At 35.9% G+C, this 18,806-nt stretch overlaps 2 non-coding genes across 2 annotated transcripts; both read left to right on the forward strand.

The window, feature by feature from the left end:
* The first annotated feature begins 2,692 nt into the window (after positions 1–2,692).
* On the forward strand, positions 2,693–2,799 carry LOC136204989 (small nucleolar RNA R71). The gene has a single exon (XR_010675798.1). It is a non-coding gene; the product is annotated as a small nucleolar RNA R71 (small nucleolar RNA).
* A 10,758-nt stretch (positions 2,800–13,557) lies between these two features.
* LOC136204990 (small nucleolar RNA R71) lies at positions 13,558–13,664 on the forward strand. Its single transcript, XR_010675799.1, has one exon. It is a non-coding gene; the product is annotated as a small nucleolar RNA R71 (small nucleolar RNA).
* Positions 13,665–18,806: the final 5,142 nt, after the last annotated feature.

Raw genomic sequence — 18,806 nt, forward strand, 5'->3', positions numbered from 1 at the left:
TATATCCGCATACCATGGAGTTATGACACTTTGTAATTGCATGAGATGTTCATCGGGGAAATCATCTCGAATGCCTGATGTTTCACCGATGGGACCATTTTCATCCTCAAGTCTTGACAGATGATCGGCGACCAGGTTTTCAACTCCCTTTTTGTCTTTAATCTCAATGTCAAATTCTTGCAATAGTAAAACCCATCGAATAAGACGTGGTTTTGCATCTTTCTTAGCAAATAAATATCGTAAAGCTGCATGATCAGTATAAATAATGACCTTAGATCCTAACAAATAAGATCGGAATTTATCACATGCAAAAACTACTACTAACATTTCTTTTTCAGTTGTGGTGTAATTTAGTTGTGCACCGGACAATGTGTGACTCGCATAATATATAACATGAAGTTTCTTATCCTTCCTTTGACCTAATACACATCCTACAGCTAAGTCACTCGCATCACACATAATTTCGAAAGGTAGATTCCAATCGGGTTTTGATATTATTGGTGTACTGACTAAAGCCGTTTTCAAAGTATTGAAAGCTTGTAAACAATCTTTATTAAAATCAAAAGTTGAATCCTTCATAAGCAAATTAGTAAGTGGTTTGGAAATTACAGAAAAGTTCTTTATAAACCGTCTGTAAAAACCTGCATAACCTAAAAGTTTAGTAATCTCATTTTTGACTACTTCCTTCATGTTCGGATTTAAGCGTCTTTGCCTATCCGCTTTAGGTGGCTTATCCTCTTCTAAGTGAATTCTATGCATTACTATACTAGGATTAATTCCTTTTAGGTCTGAAATTTGTCATCCCATACTTCCTATCCTATTTCTAACAACTTCTTTCAATTTTTCTTCTTGATCGCTTGTTAATTTGTTAGAAATAATTATAGTTAGAGAATCGCCTTCGCCTAAGAAAGCGTACCTCAAATGACTGGGTAACTCTTTAAGTTCTAATTTAGGGGGTGTTACAATCGAAGGTGGAACTGGCCCATCTTCTCTAATCAAAGGCTCTGGGTCTTTATCATCTAATTCCTCGTCTACTATAGGTTCAATTATTTCTTCACTTTGAATTACATCATTGACACATTCCTCGACTAAATCAAGTTTCATACAAGCGAATTCCTCCATAGGGTATTTCATCGCTTTGTTCATGTTAAACTCGACCTTATCTTCTCCTATCCTTAAAACTACCTTCCCTTCCGACACATCTACTAGAGCGCGTCCCGTGTTCATAAATGGTCTGCCAAAAATTAAAGGGCAATTTACATCATATGCAAAGTCTAAGATAAAAAAATCGGTAGGAAAAATAAATTTATCGACTTTGACTAAAACATCTTCAATTATACCATACGGCCTTTTAGTGGTTTGATCCGCTAATTGTAAAACCATATTGGTACGTTTGATATCTTCTTCTAAACCTAACTTGTTAAAAATAGACAATGGCATTAAGTTTATACTTGCTCCTAAATCACAAAGACAACTTGGGAATTCAATATCTCCCAACTTACACGGAATAGTAAAACATCCGGGATCCTTGAGTTTAGTGGGCAAATTACTTGATACTATTGAACTACAGTCTTCAGTTAACGAAATGGATGAAATTCCTTCCCAACTGATTTTCTTTGAAATCAAATCCTTTAAAAACTTACCATAGTTAGGAATTTGTGTTATTACATCCATAAACGTCAAATTGATATGCAAATTTTTGAGTTTATCCAAAAACGTTAGAAGTTGTTTATCATAGTCCTTATTTCGGACTTTGTGTGGAAAAGGTGGTTTGGGTACAAAAGTTTTAGTACCTGCGTCAAATGGTGAATTATTTGTGATTAAGATATCTTCTTTGGACTTTGGTAAATCAGTTCCCGGTAATGTTACATCTTTGGGCATTTCAGGCCCTTGATAATTTTTTCCTGAACGAAGAGTAATAGCCTTCACCTGCTCTTTCGGATTTTCTTCCGTATGGCTGGGAAGACTTCCCTCTTTTCGGGATGGAATTGATTTAGCAAGTTGACCAATTTGAACCTCCAAATTATGGATGCTAGATGAGTGGTTTTTAATAAGCTGATCGAATTTATTTTCGATCCGTTTAAAACCATCATCGTGATTACTTATTTTTCCACTGATAGCATCTATAAACTTGTCGATTTTAGAAGATAAAGTGCTAATCGTATCTCTTGACTGATTTTGATAATTAGTGGTACGATTTTGATTAGCACTAGCATTATTGTTACTGTTATCTTTCCAGTTAAAGTTAGGATGATTCCTCCATCCAGAATTATAAGTATTAGAATAAGGATTATTAGTTTGGTTTTGCCCTTGGACAAAATTTACATGTTCAATCTCACTCATATTTTCGTAATCCACATCCGTTTGGATTGGATTACCATTGGTATCGCGTGGTGCCATAAATTTGTCAATTTTATGCGATAAAGCAGAAAATTGGGCTTGTAGCATCGCGACTGGATCAAGTTCAACTATACCTTTAACTGATGATGAGGTTGAGGATGATGGTTTTGCCACCGGCATATGTCCACGTTCCGCGGGCCACATACTGCTGTTGATTGCCATTTCCTCCAAAAGTTCTCTCGCTTGGGCTAATGTTTTCTTCATAAATAGCCCTCCCGACATAGCATCTAATGAACCCCTAGTTGTAAGATTCAGTCCATTGTAAAATGTTTGCATTAAAAGTTCAGCGGGTAATTGGTGGTGTGGGCATAAACGTTGAAGTTCTTTAAAACGTTCCCAAGTTTCATAAAGGGTCTCATTATCATTTTGAGAAAAAGATGTTAACTCCTTTATGACTCTTGCGGTTTTTGCTAAAGGAAAATATTTAGATAAAAACGCTTGGGCTAATTGTTCCCAAGTGGCAAAAGTTGCGGCTGGCATAGAAGTTAACCATTCTTTGGCTCTATCCTTCAAAGTGAAAGGAAAGAGGCGAAGTTTGATTGCTTCTGCAGTCACATCTGGAATTTTAAATGTGTCACAAATTTCTAGGAAATTTGTTAAATGGGTGTTAGGATTTTCGTTAGGTAACCCGTAAAATGTTACATTATTTTGCAACATATTAAGCAAAGCTGTCTTAATTTCAAATTGATTTGCGGTGATTCTGGGTCTAACGATACTATTGGTTACACCGGCCACACCTAGCCTAGCGTATTCCATAAGTGTTGGTGGGTCTGCCATTTGTTCTGGCTCGGTATATGTTTTTACTGGGGTCTTATTTTTGTTTTTCTTATTTTTCTTGTTCTTCCTAATGGTTTTCTCAATTTCTAGGTCTATAGGGTCTGGTACAATGCCTGAACTTCGAGAACTGCGCATGAACCTGAAATCTTGCACGAACCGAAACTACCTACAAAACAGAATTTTTGAAAAATAAATAAATTAGTATATGAAAACTTTTAAATTATAAAAGTTAGAATAAATATGTTTAAACCTAGATTCGAAAAAAAACACGAAAAATTTAAAATTTTGTAAAAAATTTTGGCGTTCCCCGGCAACGGCGCCAAAAACTTGTTGAGCGATTTCCGCAAGTGCACGGTATACGCTTGTAGTAATAAAAGATATCGAACCCACATGGGACGCTTTTTAACTAAAACTTTATTTAATTCGGTTTAATCACGTGTTTAGGTTTAATAAAAGAAATACGTTTAGTTGATGGAATAGGTTTTGGTAAATTAGGATTAGATAGAAAGATTATATCGAGTTTAGAGAACAATTCCGTTTGGAATTTTGATTACAAAACAGATACTTCCGTAATCGGAATGAAATAGATCTTATTTTCATAAAGCAAAGTAAACAACTTTAACTTTGTGAGATTATGGACATGTAACAATATAATAATTTACTCAATTAAATGGCTTCGAACCATAGAAATCCCTCTAGCGTAGAGACGATTCCTACCTTAATCAAACTAGTGTTTTACTTCTGATAAGCCGCGATCAGCGATCATGTCATCCATAAAAACTAAATTTGTTAAGTGTTCAACAAAGTTCTTATAAGAATAAGATGGAATAGAACGTTTTAATAAAAACACCAATATATCATTTTGAAAATCATTTTGTCGGAACAATATCAAAATAACATCAGTAAGAATATATTGAATAAATAAGTATATCATTAATTGAAATGTGAATTTTCACAAGTTAACAGAGAAGTAGAAACTTGGATAGCATTGTAACGAAGACTTTGAGATCCGGGTCGTCAATCTTTCTCTCAAACTTCGTAGGCTCGTCAAACCATATGCGCTTCAGCCGTCAATTCTTCTCGCTGGATCTTTGGAATAGAGACTGGTCCCGTCCACTATCAGAATGAAAACTAAACTAATACTGTGTTTATAACTAATCTAAATACAATTCGTGTACAACACGATTGCTTACAGAAATGAAATCTAACTTTCTGATTCTTTTCTGAATCAGAAACTCAACATAACAACTTTCTTCTCTAATTTCTCTAACTTTTCCAACTTAACCAACCTTGATTTCTGAAATGGATCACTTATTTATAGTTGGTGAAGGGTTGTAAATGACGGGTCGTGTCTGCTGGTGAAGGGTTGCTTTTATCTGAATGAACAGACACGTTTTTACGAATTAAACATGTGTTTTATGTGCAGGAAGACTTGCTGTCGCAACTGAGATTCTGAAAATCTCAGTCGCGACAGGGGGTATAGGGGGTGAGCTTGAATACGTTGTTTTCCCCCGGTCTGGCCTCCGTAAGTCGCGACTGAGATTTTGAGAATCTCAGTCGCGACAGAGAGATGTTCTCCCTGGCGTTCGACTGTTTTTCATCCTCCTCGAGCGTTCTTCTGACTGATATGCATTCTTGGTACGTTTTTAAGGTTTTTCGTCCATTTTAGCTCCGTTTTTGCTCCTATTTGGATTTTACCAAATATTTAGGTACCTTGCATCAAAGAAGTAAAAAAAGACGTAAAAGTATTCCAAATGAATATAATTAGCATGATTTTAATGTAAATTTAACGTATTTATATATGATATTTTAGGTATATTTTGGGCTTAACAAACTCCCACACTTAAGCTTTTGCTAGTCCCGAGCAAAATTTCATTGAATTTATTCTTTAATCAATCTCTTTATAAATAGAATATATACCCATATATTCCTCTTTGAATTAGTTAAACCGAAAGATAAACTTTTCACGGTATATTTATACGCAAAGCATCAAACTAGCTAGTGTAAAAGAGATATATTACTCGTCTTGTATTTCAATTTTTATATTGAAGTATTCGGGACGGTGTAAGCACGCATGTTTTTGAATCTTTCGTCTCAAGGCATTTCTAAGCACAAAATTTCCTTTCCCAAACCTAAACTATTACAAATATGGATTTAAGGACTTAGGTTTAATATATTTGCTTAGTTACGCCCAAGATAAGGGTGGTCTCGATCGTAACTTTATACGCATTTTATTTTCTTTCGTGTTCGTTTAAGAGGTACCGACCATGCCATGGGTGGACGCAATCGTTACTTAAAACTTTAAACACGTTTAATTTTTGCTTTAATTTTTTAACGTTCCTTTCATACCTCGACCGTGATAAGGGTGGTCGCAATCGTGGCCAAAAGTAAACGATACTTAATTTTCTTCCCTTTCATACCTCGATTGTGATAAGGTTGGTCTCAATCGTGGCCAAAAGTTAAGAATACGACTACTTGATTTAATATGAAAATAAAATTGGGAAAGAAAAATAGCACATTCATCCTATATTGACTTGAAATTCAACATGTATTATGGCTAAAGTTTCCTTAAAAACTTCAATTGGTTTTTAATGTAAGACGAAAAATAATATCGAGCTAAAAAGCTAAAGTTGTTAGTTCGATTTATGCCTATAAACCTAATTGAAAATTGAAAATAAGATTTATATCTATCATGAATTCATGATATAAAGTAGAGATTTGAAACTAAAGAAATTTTACTTATATACATTTACTCGAGACGTTTTTGATAAAATCGTATCGGAGATTTGTAAAAATATTTGTAAAAATATAGCCCGTATAGAAATATTATTTCTATCAATAATGATAACCTTAAAATATGCTTAACATTATTTTGAAAGTTAAAGTGTTTGAAAACATATGAAATATATTTTTTTTTTTAACAAAAAATTATCCTTTATGAAAAATTGCTATTATTTGTGAAAAAGTGTTGCATGGGAAAAAGTGTTGCAAAAATGTTGCATTTGTTTTTGAAAAATTGTTGCATATTATACTTTACTTAAAATTGAATGCATTTAAAAATAAATAGCATTCATTCTCATTCGTTGCATTCATTCGTACTTAAAAATAAAATGGATATGAAATACCTCCTCCCACACTTAATTTGGACCATGTCCTCATTGGTGCAAAAAGCAATAAAACACGAAAAATAGTACGAAATAAATCATACGAATTAGAAATGAAAAATATAGAATACCATAACATTCAAACATTAATAATAAAGAAAATTGTACCAAACATAAGTAAAAATATTGTACCAAACCGAATAAAACATAATAATAATAACGAAAATGAGTTAAAGAGAGAAACGATAAAACCTATCAAGGTGATGGTGGTGGAGAAGGCGTAGTCTCAACTCCTTGGCGTCGGAAGAAAAAGAGCATCCGGCGATGAGTAGACTTGTGCTCACGACTCAACGTAGTGATCCTTGAACTCATTTCGGCATTATTGGCAACGACTTCATCTAACCGCAAATTCATGTGACGGTTATGCTCGTTCATTTGTGTCAAAACACGTTGCCATCCAACTTGTTCTTCTTCATTTGGTTCCATATTTGCTTGCTCGGTGGCATTAACATCAACATTCTCCTCTTCTTCTTCTTTTTCTTCATCAAATTCCTCTTCATCCTCCTCATTATCATCTTGGGCACCTAAACCTTGAGAACCCGAGGCTTCACTACTCATCGTAGCAAAAACACGTCTCGTGCGATCCGCATAAGAGATAAAGGCAGGCGGTCCCATTTTCTTTAATAAATTGGCCCTTTGAAGTGCCGTGAGATCCAATGATGGTAAACCAACATGAGGCATATTTTGATAATCCGCTAATTCACCTCGAGCGCCCAAAACAATGCCGGTAATTAAATTACCCATAGGCACTTGCTTATTGCGGGACTTGGAAGCTCGAACTAAATTAGTAAGTATTATCTCAATACTATCAATTGTCAACCCTTAAAAATAGCATCAAACACAACCAAATCACGAACTTGCACTTTTGAACTTTCAACCCGACCAAATAAGGAGAATGATAAAAACTTGTGAAAGAAGAATATACAATCATCCTTAATTAGCTTACTAGATGTATTCTTTGACGAAAAACATCTAAACCGGTTAAAGAATTCCAAACCGTGTGTGAATCAAAAGGCTTTGGCTTTGTTTGCAACGGTCTTTTGTCTAGGCATATTGTTTTGGTTTGTGAAATTTGGGTGAAAATAGATGAAATTTGGGTAAAATAGGTGAAAATAATATGAAAGGATGAAAGTTAGAATGAAAGAGAATGGTGGTGAATTGAGGAAGAAGATGAATAGGGTAAAAATTTATGGGGAAGATGAGTGAATCTTGTTATTGGGAAGAGAAAAGATGATTGATTGGTGTAAAAATAGGTGATATATATAGGTGTAAGTAATAGGTATTGATTAGGATAGTTGAATAGGGTAGTAAATAGAGTAGGAATAGGAAAAGATGGTGAAAATTTCGCCCAATCCCGCACCTACATGTCGCAGGTCGCGACTGAGATTTTCAAAATCTCAGTCGCGACAGCAAGTAGGGAAGGGGCGAAATTTTGCTGAAAAAATTTTCCTCTGCTGTCTCAACTGAGAATTCGAAATCTCAACTGAGATTTTGAAAAATCTGGGTAAAAGTGGGACTGTTTTTGATGATTTTAACACTTCAAAACCAATTCCTCCGTGAAGTAAGTGACATTAATGTAAATATTAATCCCTAAAACTGAGATAAACAAAACTAAAACATTAAATTAAAGGAAAACCAAAGGTTGTTCCTTAAGAAAAAAGAAATAAACTAAAGAATTAATGCACTTTTATCTATCATTTGTAAACAATACCATAATATACATCTACATAGAAACATTATAAAAACATAAGTTACAATCAAGCACTCATATATATATTAAAAACAACAAACAGAAACACATAAAATATATACATCCCTAACTAAATGACAGACGACGTGCATTGGCCCTTTTAATCTTCGTTTGAACGAAGACTTGCCTCTCTGGTGCAGAAAGGAATGTTGGACCAGAACGGAAAACTCGTTTGACAAGTCCCTCGTTCTCCAAGAACTCGTAGTCTAAAATCGGGTATGGTTCTGTATCAGTCCAAGGAACAGAAATGGTTCCCTTGGCACCTAAAATTATTCCACATATGATATTGGCGAACCCAATCTTCTGTTTCTTCGAACGGGAAGCAGCAACTAACCCCTCCATCAAAATCTTTGAGGAGTTAACTGAGTTGTGTTGGAAAATGTCGCCCAACACATAAAGATCAGTATCTTTCACAATATTGCTACTGACTCGACCAAAAAGGCTGTGACAGAGGAATTTGTGCAGATACAGCATGGAATTAGAATTAATGGATTTGTTAAAGGCAAGACGTGGATTGAATCGCCTAAATCCTGTTAGCATCCTCTATATGTCTCTAGAAGTCATATCCCTTCCAGGATGGTGTTTAGTTGTGTCTCGGGGTGGAAATCCAAACCAATTGTGAAGTTCTGGATAGCCAAAAGTAAATACCTTCCCCTCACAACGAAAACTGAGACGAACACGTCTCTTGTTGACGAACCGAACTGTGGAGAAAAATTCCAAAACCCAATTTCCAATTATAGGAAATTTCATATGAACAAATTTTGACCAACTCAAATTAGTCAGATAGCGATCAATGTCTTCGCTTATCCCGAGTTCCTCGTTCAGAAACTCGTCCAGATACATCATGCCAAAGAACTGAGCATATCTGAATTGCATAAAACGTTTCCCCTCGTCATGGTTATAAATGGGAAACCATGCTCCATATCTATCGGAGATATCAACTTTCTCCTTTCGAGAAGGATTTTGTTTTTGAATGTTCTTCAAAGACTTAGTCATGTTTGTGATAGAAAAGAAAAATGAAGTCTGTAGGATTTGAGATCTTGAGAAAGAAATTTAGAAAGATGAAGTAAAATGGAAGAAGTCTGATCCTACAGGAATATATAAGAACTATAAGTGAAAGGGTATATCTGTTAGAAAGAAATAGGTGGCAAAGTGATACCTCTTCAATTTAACTGACATAAAATTTTGAAGAAAGAAGACTGTAATCACTTACAGTTATTTCAAATGTAAAAAGACAGAAAATTTCTCAACTGAGATTTTCGGAATCTCAACTGAGATTTCTGCATATATAATTTCTAAATAACACTTAACACCTAATGAAAATTTCAAAACATGACTAAATTAAAATTTTAATGTGAATGAAACTCATTTGTACTTAATGATAAAAAAAATAAATAAAAATTAAAATAAATTAAAAATAAATAAATTAAAAAGAAAACAAATAAATTAAAAAGAAAAAGAATGAAAATAAGAAAAGCTATAAATTAAAAACATAAAAATCAAAGAAATTAATTTTTATAAAATTTATCCACGTATTCAATTGCTTGAATAGGAGCTCCGTCGAAATAAATTTTGCAACGATTACCATTGACCTTAAATCGGTCGCCATTAGACTTTTCTAGCTCCAATGTTCCGTAGTCAAATGTTTGAACAACCAAAAATGGTCCAGCCCATCTAGATTTTATCTTACCTGGAAATAATTTTAATCTAGAATTAAAAAGTAAGACCTTATCTCCAACATTAAAGTTTTTAATTTTGATTTTGGCATCATGCCACTTTTCAATTTTCTCCTTATAAATGCTCGCATTTTCGTAGGACAAATAGCGTAATTCATCCAACTCGTTTAAGTCAAACAAACGCTTTTCCCCTGCACTTTGCAAATCATAATTAAGGGTTTTTATAGCCCAATATGCTTTATGTTCTAATTCAACCGGAAAATGACAAGCTTTACCATAGACTAATCTATAAGGTGTCATCCCGATAGGTGTTTTAAATGCAGTACGGTATGCCCATAGTGCATCGTCAAGTTTATGTGCCCAGTCTCTTCTAGAAGACGAAACTGTTTTCTCAAGTATCCATTTGAGTTCTCTATTTGAAATTTCTGCTTGACCATTCGTTTGAGGATGGTACGGTGTAGAGATACGATGGTGTACTCCATATTTTTTCATAAGTGACTCAAAAGCTCTATTTACGAAATGGGTACCACCGTCGCTTACCATAACTCTAGGAACTCCAAATCGACAGAATATTGAATTTAAAAACTTAACAACTACTTTAGAATCATTTGTCGGGGTTGCAATTGCTTCAACCCACTTTGAAACATAACCTACGGCTACTAATATATAATTTTTGCCAAAAGAAAGAGGAAAAGGACCCATGAAATCAATTCCCCATACGTCGAAGATTTCAACTTCCAATATGTTCGTAAGAGGCATCTCATCTTTCCTTCCTATATTCCCTATTCTTTGACATTTATCACAGCGGAGAATAAATGAACGGACATCTTTAAACAGAGTAGGCCAAAAGAATCCGCATTCAAGTATTCTAGTTGCTGTTTTGCTTACGCTATTATGACCTCCGTAAGCGCTAGCATGACATTCTATCATTATAGATTCATGTTCAAACTCACTAACACATCTCCTAAATATTCCATCGCCGCATGTTTTGAACAAGAATGGATCTTCCCAAAAATATTTCTTAACTTCTGAAAAGAATTTCTTCTTTTGCTGGTAAGTCAATCCATCTGGCACAACATGTGCAGGTAAGTAATTGGCTATATCCGCATACCATGGAGTTATGACACTTTGTAATTGCATGAGATGTTCATCGGGGAAATCATCTCGAATGCCTGATGTTTCACCGATGGGACCATTTTCATCCTCAAGTCTTGACAGATGATCGGCGACCAGGTTTTCAACTCCCTTTTTGTCTTTAATCTCAATGTCAAATTCTTGCAATAGTAAAACCCATCGAATAAGACGTGGTTTTGCATCTTTCTTAGCAAATAAATATCGTAAAGCTGCATGATCAGTATAAATAATGACCTTAGATCCTAACAAATAAGATCGGAATTTATCACATGCAAAAACTACTACTAACATTTCTTTTTCAGTTGTGGTGTAATTTAGTTGTGCACCGGACAATGTGTGACTCGCATAATATATAACATGAAGTTTCTTATCCTTCCTTTGACCTAATACACATCCTACAGCTAAGTCACTCGCATCACACATAATTTCGAAAGGTAGATTCCAATCGGGTTTTGATATTATTGGTGTACTGACTAAAGCCGTTTTCAAAGTATTGAAAGCTTGTAAACAATCTTTATTAAAATCAAAAGTTGAATCCTTCATAAGCAAATTAGTAAGTGGTTTGGAAATTACAGAAAAGTTCTTTATAAACCGTCTGTAAAAACCTGCATAACCTAAAAGTTTAGTAATCTCATTTTTGACTACTTCCTTCATGTTCGGATTTAAGCGTCTTTGCCTATCCGCTTTAGGTGGCTTATCCTCTTCTAAGTGAATTCTATGCATTACTATACTAGGATTAATTCCTTTTAGGTCTGAAATTTGTCATCCCATACTTCCTATCCTATTTCTAACAACTTCTTTCAATTTTTCTTCTTGATCGCTTGTTAATTTGTTAGAAATAATTATAGTTAGAGAATCGCCTTCGCCTAAGAAAGCGTACCTCAAATGACTGGGTAACTCTTTAAGTTCTAATTTAGGGGGTGTTACAATCGAAGGTGGAACTGGCCCATCTTCTCTAATCAAAGGCTCTGGGTCTTTATCATCTAATTCCTCGTCTACTATAGGTTCAATTATTTCTTCACTTTGAATTACATCATTGACACATTCCTCGACTAAATCAAGTTTCATACAAGCGAATTCCTCCATAGGGTATTTCATCGCTTTGTTCATGTTAAACTCGACCTTATCTTCTCCTATCCTTAAAACTACCTTCCCTTCCGACACATCTACTAGAGCGCGTCCCGTGTTCATAAATGGTCTGCCAAAAATTAAAGGGCAATTTACATCATATGCAAAGTCTAAGATAAAAAAATCGGTAGGAAAAATAAATTTATCGACTTTGACTAAAACATCTTCAATTATACCATACGGCCTTTTAGTGGTTTGATCCGCTAATTGTAAAACCATATTGGTACGTTTGATATCTTCTTCTAAACCTAACTTGTTAAAAATAGACAATGGCATTAAGTTTATACTTGCTCCTAAATCACAAAGACAACTTGGGAATTCAATATCTCCCAACTTACACGGAATAGTAAAACATTCGGGATCCTTGAGTTTAGTGGGCAAATTACTTGATACTATTGAACTACAGTCTTCAGTTAACGAAATGGATGAAATTCCTTCCCAACTGATTTTCTTTGAAATCAAATCCTTTAAAAACTTACCATAGTTAGGAATTTGTGTTATTACATCCATAAACGTCAAATTGATATGCAAATTTTTGAGTTTATCCAAAAACGTTAGAAGTTGTTTATCATAGTCCTTATTTCGGACTTTGTGTGGAAAAGGTGGTTTGGGTACAAAAGTTTTAGTACCTGCGTCAAATGGTGAATTATTTGTGATTAAGATATCTTCTTTGGACTTTGGTAAATCAGTTCCCGGTAATGTTACATCTTTGGGCATTTCAGGCCCTTGATAATTTTTTCCTGAACGAAGAGTAATAGCCTTCACCTGCTCTTTCGGATTTTCTTCCGTATGGCTGGGAAGACTTCCCTCTTTTCGGGATGGAATTGATTTAGCAAGTTGACCAATTTGAACCTCCAAATTATGGATGCTAGATGAGTGGTTTTTAATAAGCTGATCGAATTTATTTTCGATCCGTTTAAAACCATCATCGTGATTACTTATTTTTCCACTGATAGCATCTATAAACTTGTCGATTTTAGAAGATAAAGTGCTAATCGTATCTCTTGACTGATTTTGATAATTAGTGGTACGATTTTGATTAGCACTAGCATTATTGTTACTGTTATCTTTCCAGTTAAAGTTAGGATGATTCCTCCATCCAGAATTATAAGTATTAGAATAAGGATTATTAGTTTGGTTTTGCCCTTGGACAAAATTTACATGTTCAATCTCACTCATATTTTCGTAATCCACATCCGTTTGGATTGGATTACCATTGGTATCGCGTGGTGCCATAAATTTGTCAATTTTATGCGATAAAGCAGAAAATTGGGCTTGTAGCATCGCGACTGGATCAAGTTCAACTATACCTTTAACTGATGATGAGGTTGAGGATGATGGTTTTGCCACCGGCATATGTCCACGTTCCGCGGGCCACATACTGCTGTTGATTGCCATTTCCTCCAAAAGTTCTCTCGCTTGGGCTAATGTTTTCTTCATAAATAGCCCTCCCGACATAGCATCTAATGAACCCCTAGTTGTAAGATTCAGTCCATTGTAAAATGTTTGCATTAAAAGTTCAGCGGGTAATTGGTGGTGTGGGCATAAACGTTGAAGTTCTTTAAAACGTTCCCAAGTTTCATAAAGGGTCTCATTATCATTTTGAGAAAAAGATGTTAACTCCTTTATGACTCTTGCGGTTTTTGCTAAAGGAAAATATTTAGATAAAAACGCTTGGGCTAATTGTTCCCAAGTGGCAAAAGTTGCGGCTGGCATAGAAGTTAACCATTCTTTGGCTCTATCCTTCAAAGTGAAAGGAAAGAGGCGAAGTTTGATTGCTTCTGCAGTCACATCTGGAATTTTAAATGTGTCACAAATTTCTAGGAAATTTGTTAAATGGGTGTTAGGATTTTCGTTAGGTAACCCGTAAAATGTTACATTATTTTGCAACATATTAAGCAAAGCTGTCTTAATTTCAAATTGATTTGCGGTGATTCTGGGTCTAACGATACTATTGGTTACACCGGCCACACCTAGCCTAGCGTATTCCATAAGTGTTGGTGGGTCTGCCATTTGTTCTGGCTCGGTATATGTTTTTACTGGGGTCTTATTTTTGTTTTTCTTATTTTTCTTGTTCTTCCTAATGGTTTTCTCAATTTCTAGGTCTATAGGGTCTGGTACAATGCCTGAACTTCGAGAACTGCGCATGAACCTGAAATCTTGCACGAACCGAAACTACCTACAAAACAGAATTTTTGAAAAATAAATAAATTAGTATATGAAAACTTTTAAATTATAAAAGTTAGAATAAATATGTTTAAACCTAGATTCGAAAAAAAACACGAAAAATTTAAAATTTTGTAAAAAATTTTGGCGTTCCCCGGCAACGGCGCCAAAAACTTGTTGAGCGATTTCCGCAAGTGCACGGTATACGCTTGTAGTAATAAAAGATATCGAACCCACATGGGACGCTTTTTAACTAAAACTTTATTTAATTCGGTTTAATCACGTGTTTAGGTTTAATAAAAGAAATACGTTTAGTTGATGGAATAGGTTTTGGTAAATTAGGATTAGATAGAAAGATTATATCGAGTTTAGAGAACAATTCCGTTTGGAATTTTGATTACAAAACAGATACTTCCGTAATCGGAATGAAATAGATCTTATTTTCATAAAGCAAAGTAAACAACTTTAACTTTGTGAGATTATGGACATGTAACAATATAATAATTTACTCAATTAAATGGCTTCGAACCATAGAAATCCCTCTAGCGTAGAGACGATTCCTACCTTAATCAAACTAGTGTTTTACTTCTGATAAGCCGCGATCAGCGATCATGTCATCCATAAAAACTAAATTTGTTAAGTGTTCAACAAAGTTCTTATAAGAATAAGATGGAATAGAACGTTTTAATAAAAACACCAATATATCATTTTGAAAATCATTTTGTCGGAACAATATCAAAATAACATCAGTAAGAATATATTGAATAAATAAGTATATCATTAATTGAAATGTGAATTTTCACAAGTTAACAGAGAAGTAGAAACTTGGATAGCATTGTAACGAAGACTTTGAGATCCGGGTCGTCAATCTTTCTCTCAAACTTCGTAGGCTCGTCAAACCATATGCGCTTCAGCCGTCAATTCTTCTCGCTGGATCTTTGGAATAGAGACTGGTCCCGTCCACTATCAGAATGAAAACTAAACTAATACTGTGTTTATAACTAATCTAAATACAATTCGTGTACAACACGATTGCTTACAGAAATGAAATCTAACTTTCTGATTCTTTTCTGAATCAGAAACTCAACATAACAACTTTCTTCTCTAATTTCTCTAACTTTTCCAACTTAACCAACCTTGATTTCTGAAATGGATCACTTATTTATAGTTGGTGAAGGGTTGTAAATGACGGGTCGTGTCTGCTGGTGAAGGGTTGCTTTTATCTGAACGAACAGACGCGTTTTTACGAATTAAACATGTGTTTTGTGTGCAGGAAGACTTGCTGTCGCGACTGAGATTCTGAAAATCTCAGTCGCGACAGGGGGTATAGGGGCGAGCTTGAATATGTTGTTTTCCCCCGGTCTGGCCTCCGTAAGTCGCGACTGAGATTTTGAGAATCTCAGTCGCGACAGAGAGATGTTCTCCCTGGCGTTCGACTGTTTTTCGTCCTCCTCGAGCGTTCTTCTAACTGATATGCATTCTTGGTACGTTTTTAAGGTTTTTCGTCCATTTTAGCTCCGATTTAGCTCCGTTTTTGCTCCTATTTGGATTTTACCAAATATTTAGGTACCTTGCATCAAAGAAGTAAATAAAGACGTAAAAGTATTCCAAATGAATATAATTAGCATGATTTTAATGTAAATTTAACGTATTTATATATGATATTTTAGGTATATTTTGGGCTTAACAGATAAAATGGGCCATTTTCGAAAATCGGTCCACCACCACAAATATGGAATCCATCCCATGTTGGGTCCTTGGTAGCCCCAACACGAAGTCCATCGAAAGGTCTTCCCAAATGGTCTCCGGAATCGGGAGGTGCATACATAATCCGACATTAGTAGCGTGTCCCTTGGAAGTTTGGCAATTCTCACACCGCTCCACAATATACGCCACATCTCTTCTCAATTTTGGCCAAAAATAACGGGAGCTAACCGCTTCAAAGGTCTTGTCCCTACTAAAGTGGCCTCCTAAAAATCCTCCATGTAGTTCCTGAATCACTCTCTCTCGTATGGACATACCCGGAAGGCACAACTGGCTACCCCCTCATGAGAAACTCGTCAACCAACTGATACTTGCCTACTTCGGTGCCACTTCTACACTTCTCCCACTCACTTATGAAGTCCGGATCATCATGGTACTCCCCCTTGATATGCTCAAAATCCACTAACTCCAAGGCTACTATTTTGAGGAGTGCTACCCTTCGGCTCAAAGCGTCCGCCACTTTATTTTGTTGACCCGCTTTGTGTAGAAGCTTATAGGGAAATTTTTCCACAAAGGCGGACCATCTAGCATGCATAGAGCTCCGGAGTTGCTTTTGACTTCCCAAGTACTTAAGGGCTTGGTGGTCGGTGTACAACATGAACTCCTTTCCAATGAGATAGTGCTCCCACGTCTTGAGAGCTTCCACTACCGCATAAAACTCCTTATCACAGGTGGCCCACTTTTTTCGTGACTAACATAACTTCTCACTTAAGTAAGCAATGGGTCGCCTCTCTTGCATCAACACTCCCCCAACTCCTACTCCATTTGCATCACATTCAACCTCAAAGAGCTTTCAAAATCTGGAAATGCTAACACCGGGGCGGTTCTTAGCTTTTCTTTAATCAATGCAAACTGCCATCTTGTTCATCTTCCCACTTGAAGCCTCTCCCCTTCTTCAACTACTCGGTCATGGGAGCGACAATGGCGCTGAAATTCCAGATGAATCGCCTATAGAAAGTGGCTAACCCATGAAAACTTCTAATGTCCCCAACGGTCTTCAGAGTCGGCCACTCCCGAATAGCTCTAACCTTTTTTTCATCAATCCGTATTCTGTTTCCACTTACCACATACCCGAGAAACACTAAACTCTCCATCACAAAATCGCACTTCTTTGTGTTAGCAAAGAGTTGATTCTCCCGAAGTAATACCAATACGGCTCTCAAGTGCTCCATGTGCTCCTCCAACGTCTTACTATGGATGAGGATGTCATCAAAGTAGACCACTACGAACTTCCCAATCACCGGTCGAAGGACTTGGTTCATCAATGTCATAAAAGTACTCGGTGCATTGGTCATCCCAAACGGCATCACTAGCCACTCATACAACCCGTCACACATCTTAAACGTCGTCTTCCACTCATCTCTTGCCTTAATTCTGATTTGGTGGTACCCACTCCTTAAATCAATCTTTAAAAAGATCTTAGACCCAAATAATTGATCAAGCATATCATCAAGTGAGGGAATTGGGAACTTCTACCGTATGGTGATCTTTTTGATGGCTCCGCTATCGACACACATCCTCCACGACCCATCTTTCTTAGGTGTCAACAAAGCCGGAACTGCACAGGGGCTCATACTCTCCCTCATATAACCCATCTTGATTAGCTCCTCCACCTTCTCCTTCATAACCTCATTCTCTTTGGGACTCATTCGGTAATGAGGGAGGCTACGTAAACTAGCTCCTGGTACGAGGTAATGTGGTGTTGAATGTCCCTTAGAGGTGGTAACCCATACGGTAGTTCTTCCGGAAATTGATGCGCCTCGAGTGAGGCTCACTGAGGGATAAGTGTACCCCGTCGTTATCAAGTAATAACATCTGGATAAGTCCAGGTATCGAATCCACAGGATTTATTCGTGCAAGTATCAAGCTACTTGGTTTCTAGTGTTATCTAGGCTTTGGGGGGGTTTGAGATTGAGTTTGATTAAATTAAGATACTCCTAATTAAGTTAATCTACTCCTAGGTGATCTTTCAATAATGTAATTACCCGAAGGGATATGGAATGGTACGATAATGATGAATATACGTTATTCAGACAATCAATTAAAAACCTAATCTTAGTCACTTGTGTTCGAGGCGATTAACCCTACTTATCCTTCTGTGGTTCCTAGTTCGTGATTCCCTTGTAAGGCCGAAACTAGCTCTAAGGCTCAACAATTTGGGCTTAATCATCTATAAGGTCGTCAATCTTATAGGCTCTGACTAGGTCAGATTCAGCTCGCAATATGTGCCAACTTAATATTTGGATTTATGAATGAGTTAAACCAATCAAACAAAGCGAAAGACAAAGATTAAATAGATAAATCAATTGAACAAAACAAGAACTAAATTATCATTAAAGCTGAAGAATATTGTCACGGAGATAAAATGAGCCTAAGATTCATAGACTGGATCAAGAGATAAACAAGTTATGAAAAGAGTAAGAAAATCCCTTTCAGGGAACATGTCTACCACTGCAGGCGTCTTCCTAGGACTTAAGGAGGAACCTTTAATAATCCTTGGTAAGCGGAGCTTCGAATGTTCTTCAATGGAAGGAGATGTAGGAGGTGAAGAGATTCTTCAAGGGGGAAAGATATGTTTTTTACACAAGAGAAAGATGGAAAAACTAAAACTAAAAACTAAAAATTGATAGGTGAAAATCGGATTACAAAAACTGGACTACAAAAACTGGATTAATTATTCCTAACAAATGGAGCTATTTATAATGAAAAACTAAAACCTATTCCTAATAAAAGACTAAATAAAAAACTATTCCTTTTTTTTCTTGAAAGGCTGGCAAACGGGGATTGTGAATCATAGACATCCCGACTATGTTGGCACCCATACTCAAAACACCCGATCCCTAAACC

Source organism: Euphorbia lathyris, chromosome 8 (genome assembly GCF_963576675.1).
Source record: "Euphorbia lathyris chromosome 8, ddEupLath1.1, whole genome shotgun sequence".
Taxonomy (NCBI): domain Eukaryota; kingdom Viridiplantae; phylum Streptophyta; class Magnoliopsida; order Malpighiales; family Euphorbiaceae; genus Euphorbia; species Euphorbia lathyris.